The following is a 17470-nucleotide window of genomic DNA, read 5'->3' as shown; positions in this document are numbered from 1 at the left end:
TCACTGGGGCCTCTGGTTTCTATGGCCAGCTGTTTGGATGCCAACGTTCTGTTAACTTCCATCTGTTTAAATCGTCTGGTATCTGTCTAGATCCACACCCTGAATCTTGGGTTCACTTTGGACTTAAAACTTTCTGCATGAGCCTCAGGGGAGAGTTTGCCACCAGAGTCAGAGAGGGCAGGACATTGGTAACCTGAGGGTCTCTTATTTCAAATGTTTCTGGCTACAAGGCAAGAGCAATTAAGGGGACAGCACTGTTAGGAACTCACCAACTTGTCTGTGATCCAATGAAAGAGATATTTTGTGAGAAAGGTTTAATACAGCGTAAAATGGATTCATAGGAAGTCAATGTGTATAAACAGGAAGTCAATGTGTATAGCAATGTGACAACCATCAAGACACTATGTGTCTTAGAATTTATATCAGATAAGATGGGGCAATGCATGCAAAATACCAAGCCATCAACACATATTAGTTCTCTTCCTTTTACATATAGATTTTACAGTCCACAAAGCGAACTTTAAACTCTCCCTAAAACTTGCTGAATTGCCTATTTCCCCCCGAGCGGCGACGTGCCCTTTAAAGCAGCACATCTGAAAAGTTGCAGGGCTGAGAGTCAGACTCAAGTCTTCAGAAACCACACCCAGTTCCCTTTCCCCTAAACCGCAAGCCCTTCTTATTGGGCTGTCTTAGACTTAAGACTGCGATGGCTTGGATTAAAGTGCTAACAATGGGATGGAGATTAAGGAAGAAAGGGTGAGTGAGGTCCTGGGTGACTGAGCTTCTTAAGGCCGCATCATATATGCCTATTTGTAAAAACAAAAATCTACACAAACAAACAAAACAAACACAAAACACCAATACTATATTTCAGGATACATATATTTTCGCATTTTAACATCAGAAATTGAGACAATTGTGCTTTCAGTTGTTTACACTGCTCAGCTGTTGACACAGTTGCTACTGTCTGCTCATCTGCAAGTTTGGTTGTTATTCCTGGTGGCATCATTGAACAACTAAAACCCACAGACATTTCAGTCAAAAAAAATCCCTTAAGCCCAGCTGGTGTGGCTCACTTGGTTGAGCGTCACCATGAACCAGGAGGTCACAGTTGATTCCCAGTCAGGGTGCATGCCCAGATTGCAGGCCCGGTCCCCAATTTTTCTCTCACCAATGTTTTCTCTCTCCCTCCCTCTCCCTTCCTCTCTAAAATAAATACATAAATAAATAAAAAATAAAAATAAAATAAAATCAATAAAACATTTTTTAAAAATTACTTAAGCACCATTTATGCAAGAAATAGGAATCTTGCCGAAACCGGTTTGGCTCAGTGGACAGAGCATCGGCTTGCGGACTGAAAGGTCCCAGGTTCGATTCCGGTCAAGGGCATGTACCCGGGTTGTGGGCACATCCCCAGTAGGAGATGTGCAGGAGGCGTCTGATCGATGTTTCTCTCTCATCGATGTTTCTAACTATCTATCTCTCTCCCTTCCTCTCTGTAAAAAATCAATAAAATATATATATATAAAAAAAATAGGAATCTTGGTTGATGCCTGAAAACCTTCAATTGACACCTGGAAGATCAAGAAAATACCAGCCTCAAAACTTGCAGAATAAATGCCACAAGCTTGGGAAAAAATCCCAGAAAAAAACGGTGGCACCCTCCTTCAGGAATGGAGCATCACCAGGGCACGCTTGAGGGCACAGAGGGTGATACTGTATTGAAAATAGGCATCTATGACTCAGAGTTGAAGTTACTCAAAAAAGACTGACTGTGAAGACATTTTGGACTACCTTCACTAAATTTCCCTTGTATTGATGTACCAGTGTGATATATGATAAAAAAATCAATGTTTAAATAGACCCAAATAAGCCCTTTAATAAGGTCTGAGCAATAAGAATGCACTGTGCCATAGATTAGCTTGCAGCATGATTTTCTTTCTTAGTGGCATACAAAATAAGGGTGTGCCCTACAATGGTTGGTATCTTAGATTCAGTAAGAATGGTAATATTGTATTTGTATAAATGCTTCACAGCTCATATAGTTAACTCATTTTGGTCATCATAATAACCTTGTAATATTAGGAGCAAAATATTAGCCCAAATGTTATCGATGGGAACAGTATAACAGATTAAATAGTCCACTCAAACAGCCAAAGAATCAGGATAAGGACTCATACCTCCAAAATAAGCCTAAAATCTCCCTTTCTCTCTAAGATTTCAAGGTTTGTATCAATCCTAGTGCTACTGTTAAGAGAAAGAGAGCGAGCAATCTGGTGAAAATGAATATAGTAGTTCGGGATGAACACTGAAAACGCCTCCCTTTTGGCAAGGAGAATGGTCAGGGCTTTAACAACTCACTATCGCAAACAGCCTAGGACTGTACCCTAGCACATAAAAGGTACTAGATAATCGGGGTTATGTTACTCAGGGTAGTTAATACTGGCTGCCCCAGCAGTCAAACCCTGAATTTTAGTGGCTTAACCAACAAAATGTATGTCTCAACATGCCATAAATCTAGCACAGGTTGGCAGGTGGTGAAGACTGTAATGCTCTACTACACACCTTCACTCAGTAGCCAAGACGACACAGGATCCGCCATTTCATAGAGGTACCTGTGGAACATGTCACCTTCGAGGTTGCTGTGAGGGGGAAAGAAGGGAGTTACATCAGCTTTTAACTTCCTCAGCTTCAAAGTAATGCAAGTCACTTCCTTCACAGGCCATCAGCCAGAAGTAATCACACGACCTCAGCCTAACTGAAGGGAGGCTGGGAAAAGCAGGGGAGCAATGGAAGGTTTGATGAGTACTGTCTATACTAAAGCAGTCCTGTAATTATACCCTTGAGGGCAAGAATTTACTGATATTCCCAATTACCTCGAATTGTGCCTGGCCTTTAGTGTTCACTAAAAATTATTGAATCAGTAAATCAATGAATAAATGGCATGTGAAGCTGATGTTCCTCATTTCAACTATGAACCTACCCTGAAGTTTCTAGATCAGATTACTCAAGGTCAGGTTAGTATTTCAGAAACATCTAGAGTTTACAAGAAGGTATTTTGTAAGAATTTATTTGGAGTTGGCAAACTTGTTCTCGAAAGTAATTTGATTACATGAACTATTTTCCTTAGGATCCTAATGATTTTTTATTTTTTAAATTGATTTTAGAGAGAGGAAAGAGGGGGCAGATAGACAGATAGAGACAGAGATATCAATGAGAGAGAACACCGATCAGTGGCCTCTTACATGCCCTGACTTGGAATTGAACCCACAACCTTCTGGTGTATGGACAATGCTCCAAGTGAGCCATACCAGCCAGGGCTTAATTTTTTTTTTTTTAATGTTTTGGTTGAGGAAACAATGATGGTTGAAACATTCGTGGGCTGACTCCTGTATACCCCTTACTGGGGATTCAAGCCCACAACCCAGGCATGTGCCTTGACCAGAAACCGAACCAGCGAGTTCTCCGTGCACAAAATGGCACGCAACCAACTGAGCTACACAGGCGAGGGCTTATCGATTTTTTTGACTAAAATACGGGAACACAAAACACTCAACTCAAAAGCCAGTTTTGATTTAAAAAAAAAATTTTTTTTTTTTTTTATTGATTCCAGAGAGGGAGAGAAACATTGATAAGATCAGTTGCCTGCTGCATACCCCCTACAACCTGGGCACGTGCCCTGACCAGGAATCAAACCAAGGACCTGCTGGCTCATGGGTTGACGCTCAGCTACTGAGCCACACCGGCCAGCCTGTTTTGATTCTTGGTTTCATTTAAAAATAAAAACAGACTGCAATCTTCATAGAAATAGTTGCTTAGGGAGTTGAGAACTTTCCAAGATGATAAGAATTTAGATTGCAGTGATGTGCAAAGGCAAGCAGTAATCAGGCATGGGGAACTATACAGGATACTAGTAACCAGGGAGAAATTGACATTTCAACTTAAATCCAAAGGATAAGGAGGATTTGTCAGTGGAAAAGTGAGGGGAAGAGAATTCCAAATGGAAGGAATAGTTTGTCCTCACAACCCCTACAATGGAGTCACACAGGATTACATAATTATATAGCTGGATAAGTGGTACAAGAAAGTGTTCAAAGGACATTAACAAGTAGTTTAATTAGGACCATAGGCCATATTCCTTACCTTTTAGGGCAGGACACACACTCTTTCCTGACCCAAACAGCAACTGAGGCCATCACTCCCATAGCCCATCAGGCACACCCAATAGCCAGGAGCTAGACTGACGTAACAGATACACACAGCCTCTTTCCGAGTGCAGGGAACGTGCAGGGCCCTAAATGCCGTTCATGCAGGAGGAGGGTGGGGTGCAGTGGTAGGGGAGAAAGCTCATCGCTGAAAGCCAAGTGCTAAAAGCAGCTTCGTGTGACATTTCTGTCAGTAGTCCTTCCTCCCTCACTGTGTATGACACACATCAGATGTTCTGGTTTATGATTTCAGCTTCAGAGTACACACCCTTTGAGATCCAAGCTCATGTGTCTCTTCCTGGCGTGCTGCCTGCTCATTAGCAGAGCTTTAAAGCTGAGAGTGATAACCAAATGCCAAGAAAACAGGGACCCCTTTCTCATACCCTCAAGGAAGCATGGACTCTGGTGAATTGGTTGTTTTAGGCCCAGGTACCTAGTCTCTACTTGCTAGAAAGAGACAAAGCACAGGCTACCAACTTCTGTCCAGATGCCAGAACCATGTCAGAACACAAGGTCACATACTGCTGCTGTCTTCCCCCATCTGGATCAGCCCAGAGGACAATCCACCCTCTTTCCTTTGGAAGAACAGTATAGGGCAACTCACAGAGGCCCCAGGTACGCACCGCTTTATCCGTTAGGTGGTCCAGACCTAGGGAGGGCCAAGTCTTTGCCTGTTCATATTGTGTTTACTTCCCCAGGTAGTTAAGGTAGAAAAACCTTATTTACAGGGGAGATAACAGAAGAAGGCCACGATAAGCTTTTTGCTTCTTTGATCCAAGAGTACAGATCCTGATTTGATTGAGATATCAGCAAATGAAAAGATACCATTAACAATCTCCAAAAAATTAAAAACTCCTGTAGTTCTAATCATTTAAAAATATATTACTTTAGAGATTTCCGCTAAGTATTGGCGCTAAAATCTGTTACTTGCTTCTTAAAAAATGCTGGGTCATATAACTTCTTAGATTACTTCCCCAAGTTATCTCATGTTACTATGGAAACTATTATAAAATAAATGTCAAAGGGTTTTCCTTTTAAAGAAAATTACGATGACAAAAATCTGTTATAATCAAAATGACAGCAGTCTCTGAGCACCAAGGCTACTTGCTTTATCATTGGGTGCCCACATTTAAATGAGTTTTGTCGGAAATCTTTTCATAACCAGGTATTAGACCCAATTCTGGGTGGTTTGACTGATTGGCTGGCTTTGGAAGGAGCATGCTAAAATTAGTAGTGAGGTTATTTCAGGGCCTCTTAGTCCACATTATTTCTCAACTCCCACAAGTTTATGTGTTACACTTAGGAAATGTTTAGTTATGTTTAGGGCAAAGTAGCCCCCTGGTAAATTCATTCATTTAGCCTACAGTATTCAAAGAAAAACTACTATATTCATTTTATTCACAAATAAGACAAGATTCCTGCCTTGTAATATGTAATTTAGTAGAGACGGTTATACACTAGACTGTGAGCTCCAAAGTCAGGGTTTGAGACTCTCGATTACTACTTTATGTCCAGGATGTCTGTCTCAAAGTAGAAGCTCAATAAATATTGGTTGAGCGTATAATTGTATGAAGAAATATGTACCTGATGTTACCTTTCCAATACAAGTGTGTACTACATTCTTTGACAACCATATTTTAATTGTAGATTAAAACTGCATCAGACATTTCAACATCAGCCATCAATAACTCAGATTTTGCAACCTTTCAGTGCACAGGATGACGCCCAAACAACGAAGCCACACAGGTCAGGGCGAAACATGCATTCTTTAATAATACATCATTTCCTGACATTTTTCTAAAGTATGGTTTTTTTCATGACTGCATTTGTAATCACCTAGAAACACCACAAAAACTCACCTATTATTGTTAGAGATCTAAGTTTTTTAGTCTTTATTTTAAATAATACTTTAGTGAACAAGCTTGTACAAGAATAGCTGATTATTTCCTAAGGATAAGTTCTCATAAGCAGAATTATTTCTACCAGCAATATATGACTGATGGTTTCCAGACACATTGAGGGTAATAAAACTGGTTTTATAACTTAAAGAAACTTTTGCCAATGTGCCACATGAAGAACTCTTGAGGTTCTTGGGCTTTATAATTTAGAGAAACCCTTATCAATATCCATACTTGATTACTGCACATTTTCCTGTATTTTGTTTTGGTCACTTGCACTTCCTTTTTGGTTAAATATTGATTCCATTCTTTTTTTTTTTTTTTAATATATTTTATTGATTTTTTACATAGAGGGAGAGGGATAGAGTGAGAAACATCGATCAGCTGCCTCCTGCACGTGTCCCACTGGGGATGTGCCCGCAACCAAGGCACATGCCCTTGACCGGAATCGAACCTGGGACCTTTCAGTCCACAGGCTGACGCTCCATCCAATGAGCCAAACCGGTGCTGGCTGATTCCATTCTTGTGCCCATTTTCCCACCTGTTCACCCCTGTTGTTGTTTTTTTGTTTGTTTGTTTTTTAATATATTTTATTGATTTTTTACAGAGAGGAAGGGAGAGAGATAGAGAGTTAGAAACATCGATGAGAGAGAAACATCGATCAGCTGCCTCCTGCACATCTCCTACTGGGGATGTGCCCGCAACCCAGGTACATGCCCTTGACCGGAATCGAACCTGGGACCTTTCAGTCCGCAAGCCAACGCTCTATCCACTGAGCCAAACTGGTTTCGGCCACCCCTGTTGTTTTTGAGATACCTCAAATGCCTCATTATTTTTTATGGGAGTAGATTTTACAAGGTACCCTGCATGTTCCCGGAGATTTGTTTGTTTGGTTGTTTATTTAGGAACAGAGGGAGAGGGAGAAACAGAAACATCAGTAAGAGAGAAACATTATCGCTCAGCTGCCTCCTGCAGGCTCCTGCTGGGGATCAAGCACAGAACCCAGGCATATGCCCTGACCAGGAAGGGAACCAGTGACCTCTAGGTCACCGAGTCACACCAGTCAAGCCTTGGAGATAAACATGGATCTAAACAGTAATGGTTTCTTGGAGTCAAAGTGATAAAGGGAAGATATTGGAATTCTAATTATTCTTGTTGGGGAGGTGAAAGCTGAACTGTGGAATTTACTGCAGCACAGATTCTTAAAGAGTTTTGCCAGAAAAATAAAGACAACCAGATAAAGTGGTTTTATATTGAGCAACTCTATGCAAAATGCTTATGACAGTGCCTGGCACAGAGGCTGTGCTGTGTAAATGTTAGCTGCTATTTACCATCATTTATTATCATACATTGACACCCACCACTTTGAAATAATCAACACATTTTTATTAGCCATATACGTAGACCTACAAAGCAATATGTATACCAAGAGAAGAAACAATTTGTTTGAAAACCAAAATGATTTTTTTCCATTAGAAGTAATGTAAATAATCTATTCCAGATCCCCACGTGATTGCATTTTAACTTTTTAAAAAATACTTTTTTATTGATTTCAGAGAGGAAGTGAGAGGGAGAGACAGCAATATCAATGATGAGCATCATTTATTGGCTGCCCCCTACTGGGGATCGAGCCTGCAACCTGGGTTTGTGCCCATGACCAGAATCTAACCCAGGACCCTTCAGTCTGCAGGCCGATGCTCTATCCAAAACCGGCTGAGGCTTAACTTTTCTTATACACAGAACATGTCTAATCTACTGTTTAATCTCTAAACACTTTAAAAACAAAAAGGACATGTAATGTAAATCTAACAAAAAGGAAATGATATGTACAATAAAAAAATGAAAATTTACATACACACTAGAACTTTAATGTTGACAGCTACTGATGACTGAATATGCAAAGGAGGGATATTATTGTTTGGAAGGGGAGTTCCCTTACATAAAAACGTCAGGTAGCTGTTCTTCTGGGGTGGTCTTTTGTCTCTTTGCTCCACTAGAACTTGCTTCAGGCTCACTGAGCCTGTCTCACTAAAAACGTATCCAATGTTTGTTTATGCCTGTGTTTTAACACGTGGCCTGAAGTGAAACACTGCATTGTCATTGAACAAGTTTATTGAATGGTTGCTACTTGTCAGGGTGATATTTTTCAATAAAACTTCGCATTTCTCACCATTTTCCAAGCATTTCCTTAATTAGTGAAGTAGGAAAATCCTCCCTTCCCTCCTCTGAAGAGAGTTCTTCAGCTGCTGTTTGTTGCTGCTTCCTCTGAAGGTCCTGGGGTTCCTCGGTGGTCAGCTCAGTGTTGTGGTCCTCCACCAACTCCTCCCCATCATCATCATCCAACTCCAGGCCATGGACCTGCCCAGGGACACAATATCCTCCACAACACACACAGACTCATCCCCAAAGACCTACAAGTCTCTTTCAGCAACAGACTCAGCCCACAATTTCTTCCAGGTTGATTGCATGGTCCTGAAACACACTTCCCCCCATGCTTTGTCTCTGAGCCTTAAGCAAGGGAGGATATTAAAATGCTCCTTCCAGAACTCCTGAGGGTTAGATTAGTTTCAGAGGTCACCTCAAAACATCTCTGTAACAGTGCCTTTGTGCAGAGTTTTTTTTTCTTTTCCTTTTTGCTAATTCTCACCCGAGGGTATTTTTTCATTGATTTTTAGAGAGTGGAAGGGAAGAGGAGAAACAGAGAGAAAGAAACATTGATGTAGACACATTGATTGGTGCATCCCGACCAGGGTCGGGAACGAGCCTGCAACCCAGACTGGAATCGAACCCATGACCCTTCAGTTCTTGGGCTGATGCTCTATCCACTGAGCCAAACCAGCCAGGGCTGTGTAGAGTTTCTTAAAATTAGAAATGACCTGCTGGCCCATAGCTGGATAAGAGGAGTTGTGTCAGGTGGCTAGAACCTAGGGGTGATGAGGCTGTCTTCCTCTACCACCTCGGCCTCCAAAAGCATGGAAGGTGGGCAGGAGCATTATCTATTACAAGTAACCTGAGTGGCAACTGTTTTTCCTGGAGGTATTTCTTCACACTTGGAGCAAACACTTGAATCCACTCTATAAAAAACTGGCTGGTTGCCCAAGCTTTGCTATTAGCCCTCTTCATCACATTCAACTTATTTTTCATGACATTATTTTTTTCTTGAAAACTTGTGTGTTTTCAGAATGGCAAATAAGTAGAGGCTTCAATGTAAAGTCCCCACTTGCATTCCCACACAATAACATCAAACTGTCCTTCTTGGCTGTGTCCTGGCAATGACTTCTCCTCCTGGGTGATGCAGGTCCCGTTTGGCATTTTATTCCAGAAGAGGCCTGTCTTGTCACAATTGAACACTTGTTGGGAAACAAATCCCTTGGCCTCTACATGTTCTTGAAATTCTGTCACGAAATTATCAGCAGCTACTTTGTTAGAACTGGCAGTCTCCCATGGCTCCCTGCACTATGAATGGCACTTTTCTTAGATTTATCCAACCACCCCTACTGGCCTTAAACAAATCACTTCCAGCAAATCACTCGTTCCAGGGGTGTCTTTCAAGTCAGCATGCAGCATCCGCACCGTTCCTGAGCCACACCAGGCTTGAGGTGTAACTGTTCAGGAGTTCCAACTACCTGCTGCTGCTGTTGGGCGAAGGCCAGAGGTCCACATTATCGCACTGAAAGATCTCACAACATGGAATATAGACTCCAGATCACCCAGAACGTCTGGAATATAGATGATCTTAAACCTCTGGTTTCAGAGGCAGCTTTCATGGCCAAGTTTTCATAATGAATATTTAGCTCTACCAGGGGTAGAAGGAACCCAAAAGAGGGTCTACCTAAATCAAGATGGCCTTCTAAGTCTATGGATTAGTCACCTATAATTAAGTTATAAATGATAATTTCATGCATATTTGGTGAGAACTAAATGATGACTACTTTCTTATGATTCCAGACAATACTGATTTGACCTTGGGCAAGTTACTTAAACTCTGTATCTGTTACCACTGTATCTGTATCTGTCTGTGAAATGAGGTTTATAGAATTTTATGAATAAATGAGTTAATATGTATAAAGTGCTTAGATCAATGCCTGGCATATAATAACTACTTCCTAAACCCTAGCTATCATCAATTTATCATTATTATAATTAGTAGTATTCACCTACCCTCATCTGCCCAGAATACTAAAGACAGGAAGGGAGGGAAAGAAAGAAGGATGGAGGAAAGGAGGGGAGGGAAGAAGGGAAGCAGGGAGAAATAAAAAGGAGGAAGGCACTCAGGGTTAGCCAAGGTCAAGGAGGTAGATGAGTCTGGCAAATACGTAAGACCATGCCTAGAAAAAATGCTCGCTAGGAAAGATCCTGCACAGTGATGTAGGTTACAAAGAGCATAGGCCAAAACTCCCCTGTGCCAACATACAAGGACCAGGAACCAAGTCACATCACATTGAGGAATGGACTGGGGGCATGGGCACTGGACGGCCACAGGTAAAGAGAGCCTGAGGCAATGTGTTAAAAACAAGTTACTTGTTACCCATATGGATTGTTTTGTAAACTTTAAAGTCTTTCAGCATTACTGTAGGTTTATCCTAATTTTTTAGTCTACCCCCCAAATCTTGTGCTTTTTAATCTAAATTCACTTTAGATAATTATTTAAAAACCATGTAAATGTGCCTTATTATCAAAGTCATGGCAAATACTAAAAAATGTGATAAACAGTACATACAGTATGCTTCCTTGAAAAATATACACTTGTACATTAAAAATTCTCAAAAAAAAAAAAAAAAACCCAAAGAAGCAGTAAAAATAATCCTTGACCACCAAAATGTACCAAATTCACAAAAAGCCAGTGAGTGGAAAAAATCGTTTTTGACTAATTTGTCATACTGAGGAAATTTTTATTGCAACCAACTTGTTTTTCTACCAAATTCTGTTGACCAAATTATCTCCTGCTAACAGAAAACCAGGGAAGCCAACTGATTAGGATGCCAAACTGCAGGCTGGTGAGATTAAGTGAAAGGTCAAAACAGGGCAAAAAGAGCCTGGGAGAAACAGGGAGGGGCCAGGGAGGGGCTTGGAGTGCATTGCATCTCACCAACTTGGATCAGTCTTCCTCTAAAGCAGTGGTTCTCAATCTTCCTAATGCCGCGACCCTTTAACACGGTTCCTCATGTTGTGGTGACCCCCAATTTCATTGTTACAAACTGAACATAATTAAAGCATAGTGATTAATCACAAAAACAATAGGTAATTATATATGTGTTTTCTGATGGTCTTAGGCAACCCCTGTGAAAGGGTCATTTGACCCCAGAGGGGTCGCGACCCACAGGTTGAGAACCGCTGCTCTAAAGAATGGCAAATTCATCTTAGATCCAGCCCTTGGGAAGCAGCAGGACTACACTTGACACAACATGAAACCAGAGGCAGATATTCTGAACGAGAATTCTCTACTTTAAAGAAACAATGTTTTTAGAATCGGCATTATCTCCTTTATCCTAGGTATCTGCCTGCCGACTTTTTTCATACATGGTACAAAATCAAATTTCATTTTCCTTATTAAATTATTATGAATTATAAATGGAGGAGTGCTCTTGATTAAGTATGATTGTGTCAGAAATAATGGAATAATTGAGAGAATGTAAGTGAAGCAGTGGAGTTCCAGAGAAAAACTTTGTAATTTATTATTCTCCTTTCCACATAAAGTGATTATCTTTCACAGCTTTAATCATAACTAGCTGCTATGAATTTTCAAATTTTACATTTTCCCTGCTTATCCCATTACTAATTTCTGAAGCTATAACTCTTACCTTGAAATCTTCAGAAGTTTTGCTCCCTGAGCCAGCTTCTGAACAGCAGATTACTCACACCTCATCCAGTCTATCAACCTTTAAGAGAAAAAAATGAATCTCGGGAATTTTGTGACAAAGCCAAAAGCCACTAGAGAGCAAGCACCATGCTTGATTTTGAAAGACCCCATAATGAAATACTTTTATTTAAAGATTTCACTTGTTACAGTAAGAACCTGGAGATCCGGTTCTTCTGATCATGCCATTTATTAGAAGAGTGGCCTTAGAAAGTATGTCAGCCTCTCTTGGCCTTAATTTCCATTTCTGTAATATGTGGGGGATATGCTAAATGATTTTAAATTTCCTCTCAGCTCTAAATTTCTGATCCTATGCTTACTAGTTTATTTCTTCAATGTCTCATGGATTAATCAGAAAGAAAACCTGGCAGAAAAGCAAGAATGTTACCAGCATCATTACATCCTTTCTGCCAGCTCACCCGCCCTGTTTCTACTTTTTAAGCTAAAAACCCTAGTGTTGCGCTTGATCTTTGCTTCTTATACACTTTATGGAAAATTGTAATAATATTAATTTGTAAACACTTATAGAGTGCTTTCCAAGTTTTACCAATCATTTTTGCAAGTGTTATTTGATTATCACAACAGCTCAGGCTGGTAGATATTACCTTCAATTTACCTGGGAAGGAAAGTGAGGCCCAGAATAGCTCACTGAATTAACCATCTAGAGTAGCACAGACAGTAAGCTATGGGAACAAGCCTTCTGATTCCAAAGCCTGTACTCTTTTCACAACAGTACAGTTCCTACTAGGGGCAGATCCAGATTTTGTGAGGCCTCGGTCATATATAATTTTAGATACCTTCAAGAAAATACAAAATTACAGTGTACACTAGTAAGATCCTGTGAACAGATTGTTAGGACCCTTTCTCAGGGCTGTATCAAGTGAGGGGCCTTTTAGGTTAATCTTTAGAATTTAGTTTTATGGTTTTCCATGGTTATACATTTATTTAGTGCTTACTGTATGCCAAACACTAAAGTAGATACTAATTTTATTATCATAACAACCCTATGAGGTAGGTACTATGCTTGTTTGACAGCAGAGAATGAGGCTCAGAGAGATAAAATGAGTTGCCTAAGGACACAGAGCTAGTAAGTGCCAAGTTGAAACTACTCCGGAGATCTGGCTCCAGGTCCATACTGCGAACCTACCATATTATGCTCCCCTATGTCTTCTTCTGAGGTTTCCTGGGAATCATCTCATTTCCATTACAAACCACAGTTCAGGCTCTAATAGGCTCAGGTCTGAACCAGTCCTAGTTTGTCTCAACTCAACTCTCATATTATCTATCCTGAATGCTGTTGCCACCCTAACAATCTTAAAGCACTGCTGTTCTAAGTCCCAGTCACAATGACCTGAGTGCCTTCCCCTTCTCAGCATTTATCAAGGGTAAAAAGCAATTATTGCTCATAAGCAGTACTTGACCATATATTCTAAACTGTCTTCTATTAGCCCGGCCAGTGTGGCTCAGTGGTTGAGCATCACTCCATGAACCAGGAGGTCACTGTTTGATTTCTGGTCAGGGCACATGCCGGGGGTTTCAGGGCTCAATTCAGTAGGGGGTGTGCAGGAGGCAGCCAATCAATGACTCTCTCTCATCATTGATGTTTCTCTCTCTCTCTCCCTCTTCCTCTCTCTGAAATCAATTAAAAAATATTTAAAAACTGTTACGCTATCTTCTACTACAAAGTTGAACTGTCTGTTGTGTGTAAGAGACACAACACAGTGAGTGGGAAGAACACACATGGGAGCTCTCAGAACTGGATCCTTCAACCCCACCCACTCCACCACAATCTCAGGTTCTTCATTTGCAAAACACTTCAGGCCAACCCCAGAGGGTTGTTGTAAGAATTAAATGGAAGGGGTGTGTGTATAGGGAAGGGAAGGTTGGGAAACACAGCAACTGCTCATCAGATGCTGGTTGATTTCTGCCTGACCCAATCTCCCCAAACAACTTGGAAGCTCTTGAAAGGCAGGGGCCTAGGCTCATACATTTTTGACATTTCTTAAAAGTCCTGGACATCACAGACACTCTGTAATTATACACTTTGATATCTGGTCTTGCTCAAGAACCTACAATGGTTCTTATGACAGAAGCAGACCCTGGACTGGAGTTGGCCACTTCCTAGCTGTGTGACCTCTGGAAAGTTACTTAACCTCTCTGAGCCTCAGGCCCCTTATTTGCAAAATAGCGGTAGTGAGACAGGATAGTAAGAAGCTAGGAAAACCCCTCGGCAAGTAGAATGGGGAAACTGAGACAGACAGCTGAACAAACGGACCGAGCAATGTGCAGCCAGATACACAAGGTCACCTCACTGGCGGGGACATCTAGGCCTCTGTCCCAGCTCAACCCCAGGCCCAGAAGAGCAGCAAAACACAGGACACCAGGACCAGCTGCAATGATTCATGACCCCGGTGCTGACCAGTCCGTAGGGACCAGGACCCTGAAAGAACACCCCTGGAAAACTGGTGAATATTCTGAAACCCTCCCGAGACCTCCCCTAGAATTCCCGCCAACAAGAGAGAGAAAGCCCTGGAAACAAAGGACCGGGCGCACGGTGGCCTTTCCCTGCCCCCCTCCTTCCCCACAGGCGGGCCTCTCTCTCCAGCGGTTCTCAACCTGTGGGTCGCGACCCCTTTGGCGGTCCAACGACCCTTTCACAGGGGTCGCCTAAGACCATCCTGCATATCAGATATTTACATGACGACTCATCACAGTAGCAACATGACAGTTATGAAGTAGCAACGAAAATAATTTTATAGTTGGGGGTCACCACATGAGGAACTGCTTAAAGGGCCAGAAGGTTGAGAACCACTGCTAGTAAGCGCCTAAGGGTCCCCCGGAGACTTGCCAGCAGGGGAGCACTGGGCTAAACCCCTGAGCCTTTCTCCAAGGCCCCCCCCTTCTTCCACTGCGCAGTGAGCACCCCCCCCTGCGGCTTCCTCCATCCCGGGCCTCTCCTCACTTCGCTGTCCCCCGCTTTAGTAAGGGGACCCTCGAGACCACCTGGACTCACGGGGTGCCATCTTCCCGGCACCACGGCAGGCTGGAGGGGCGGCCTGCCCCGGGCCAGGCCCCCATCCGGGCACAGCAATGCCTGCCTGCCGCCCAGGGTGGTGAGGCCGAGTCAGGTGAGCGGCTAAGGCTGTCACCCGCCCTGCGGAGCTGCCAGCTAGCACGACACTCTGTCCCAGGCGTCGGCGCCCACGAACACTCGGCCCCTCCGCACTCCCCGACGTCCGTGTTCCGGGCGCACACTCCCTCCCTCCGGGACCGGCGTGGTGGCCCTCAGAGCCGCCCGGCTCTCCCGACTTCTGCGTGTAACGCCCACCATGCATCCGATGCCACGGGCCAGGCTCTGTCGTAAGAAAGCGCCGCGGATCCTCTCGCCAAAGCCACCACAACCCCGATGAGGTCGGTTCCGTGACGGCCGCCGCGGCAGAGAACAGGAAACAGGCCCCTGCGGGCTTGAATGGCTTCCCGGAGTCACTCGGCTCCGGCCAGACCGCAGCCAGGTAACCGCCCTCGGCTCTCCCCGGGCCCAGGTGCGCCCGCGCCCATTCAAACCCGGCCAGGCCCTCCACGTCCAGCCGCCTCCCCGCGCCTCTCCCCCCCCCCCCTCCCCCCAACCTGAGTCAGGCCCCCGGGGCGCGCCGCCTCCGTCCTGGGCGGCTTTTCCCTTTTCTTCGTCAGAAACCTGGGGTGAGGCCGACGTCCGTGTCCAGCGCGCGTGCGGGTCGCCACGGACTCCTCCGACGGTGAAGGGACGACTGGGTCCGCGGGGCAGCGCGGCTGTGCCGGCGCCGCGGCGCGCGGGTCTCGCGGGGCTGCGGGTCACGTGCCGAGGAGGGGGCGCCGGCGCGCAGGGGGGGAGGGGGGAGCGAGCGGGCGGGCGGGAGCGCGCGCCGGCGCCGGGCAGCGTGTGGAGGCGCCCGCGGCTGTTGGAGTGGATGTACCGGGGGGGGGGAGGGGGCGGCGGCCGGGAAGGCCGGCTCCGCCCCCTGTGCGCATGCTCCGGCCCCCCCGCCCCCCCCCCGCAGGTTATAAAGCCGCCTCGCCAGCCGAGCCCACAAAGTGCTGGCGTGCGGCGACGTGACCGGCCGGCCGCGTGGGTGCCCGCGGGAGCCAACGAGGGAGCGGGCGAAGGACGCGACCGGGCCCTGGGCCTCGCGAAATTCCAGCCTCGCCGCCGCGTCACGCACACGCTCGCCGCCGGAGCCGCGCATAACGGTTAGTTGGGTCATCGCCGGCGGCGCTGGGCGCGGATCCCGGGGTGCCCTGGCTGCCTCTGCGGATCGGAGGCAGCCCCGGGGGAGCGGCGGCAGCCTCGGGGGAGCGGAGAATCTGGTCTCCGGTTGGAGGGAGGCGGCCCGGCGGGGCATCGTGGCGGCGGGCAGCCGCGTGGCCCCGGAGCGGTTGGGGAAGGAGACCTTGAGGCGCTGGGGACAGCGCCTCCCCGCCGAGTGCGGCTCCGCGGTCAGGTGCCGGTCACCGGCCTGGCCGAGAAGTTGGGTCGTGGTACCGGTGACCTTGGGGAAGTGGCTGCCCCGCTCGCCTTCAGGAGGCTCCGTAAGAGATGCTTTGGATCTGAAAAAAAAAAGGGGGGGGGGGACGACGTGGGGCCGGTTCGCGTGGCGCCTTCCAGACTCTCTCGGCCCCATGCCGCTCCCGGGAAAGGGGCGCGGGCGGGAGTTCCTTTGGGCTCGCGGCGTGCCCGCCCCAGCGCTGCGGCCCGCCGGTCCCGGACCCATCGGGTGGCCTGCGGGGGAGCTTTGGGGCTCTGCGGTGCCCGCCGCCAGGGCGTGACTGCGGGATCGCGTGGACTTTGCCGAGGGCACGGTGCTGACGGGGCTCTTGGTCATTCAACCTGTGGCTGCAGGACGGCCGCCCAGGCGCGCGGGGTCCCCGCGGCGGCCCGTGGAGAGGAGGCTGAAGGATGGCGGTGCGCGGGGCCCGTTGCACGCTTTTTGTTCCAGTGCATCCTCTCCTTCCACGTGCCTGTGAGCGTTTCGCTGCTTTGTCACGACTGACTCGGTGCGACCAGCAGTTGCTAAAACTAGTTTGCAGTTAATTAATTCATCTTCACAAACGTCTTCACTACTTGGGCCGAGTTTCCAGCATCTGCTTATAAGTAGGCGTCTGCTGATAACGGTAAAATGTATACAGGCTACTTTATCACAACCGGTTTTGAAAATTTTTTTTTCTTTCAGATTTTCTGGGGTGTTGTTTTTTTTAAAAGTGTGTACAGCGCCAATGCCCTGATAAAATAAACGTGGGATCGGTAACTACTGGACTGTTGTGATAGGGCGAACTCTGAATTGTGTGAGTTTGGAAAGCCTGTGAGCAGGAATTAGGCATTAATAATTGTGATGTCCGCTCACAGCCCGCCCGGTGAGGTGAAGGAGAGAGTTGATGTACCTCCAGCTTTTTAGGTGAGCATTAAACGGTGCCTATAAATCCAACTCTCACACCCTGGGGAACAATTTGCCTTCAAATTGCCATGCATTAGGTAA

General features: G+C 45.4%; 1 protein-coding gene and 1 long non-coding RNA gene across 7 annotated transcripts in view; one reads left to right on the top strand and one right to left on the bottom strand.

The window, feature by feature from the left end:
- LOC308534188 overlaps positions 1–15778 on the bottom strand; it is a 63403-nt gene extending 47625 nt beyond the window's left edge. For 2 of the 6 annotated variants that reach the window (XR_013997173.1, XR_013997174.1), the window contains exons 1-2: positions 15588–15757; positions 11905–11982 (exon numbers count right to left, since the gene is read on the bottom strand). This is a non-coding gene — a long non-coding RNA (uncharacterized lncRNA). Of the gene's footprint in view, positions 1–8273; positions 11302–11904; positions 11983–15288; positions 15533–15587 lie in introns of those variants that run through there. The other 4 variants (XR_013997172.1, XR_013997171.1, XR_013997175.1 and 1 more) reach the window with 4 other exon arrangements.
- Positions 15779–16067: 289 nt separating this feature from the next.
- The window catches only part of SLC16A1 (solute carrier family 16 member 1), a 42380-nt gene continuing 40977 nt past the window's right edge, over positions 16068–17470 (top strand). The window contains exon 1 of the mRNA XM_081113067.1: positions 16068–16187. The gene's annotated coding sequence lies outside the window, so the exon portion shown is untranslated. The remainder of the gene's footprint in view (positions 16188–17470) is intronic.

This window comes from Myotis nattereri (genome assembly GCF_964212035.1).
Source record: "Myotis nattereri genome assembly, chromosome: 18".
Classification (NCBI taxonomy): domain Eukaryota; kingdom Metazoa; phylum Chordata; class Mammalia; order Chiroptera; family Vespertilionidae; genus Myotis; species Myotis nattereri.
The sequence above is the reverse complement of the archived record's forward strand: the minus strand, read 5'-3'. Positions and strand labels throughout refer to the sequence as shown.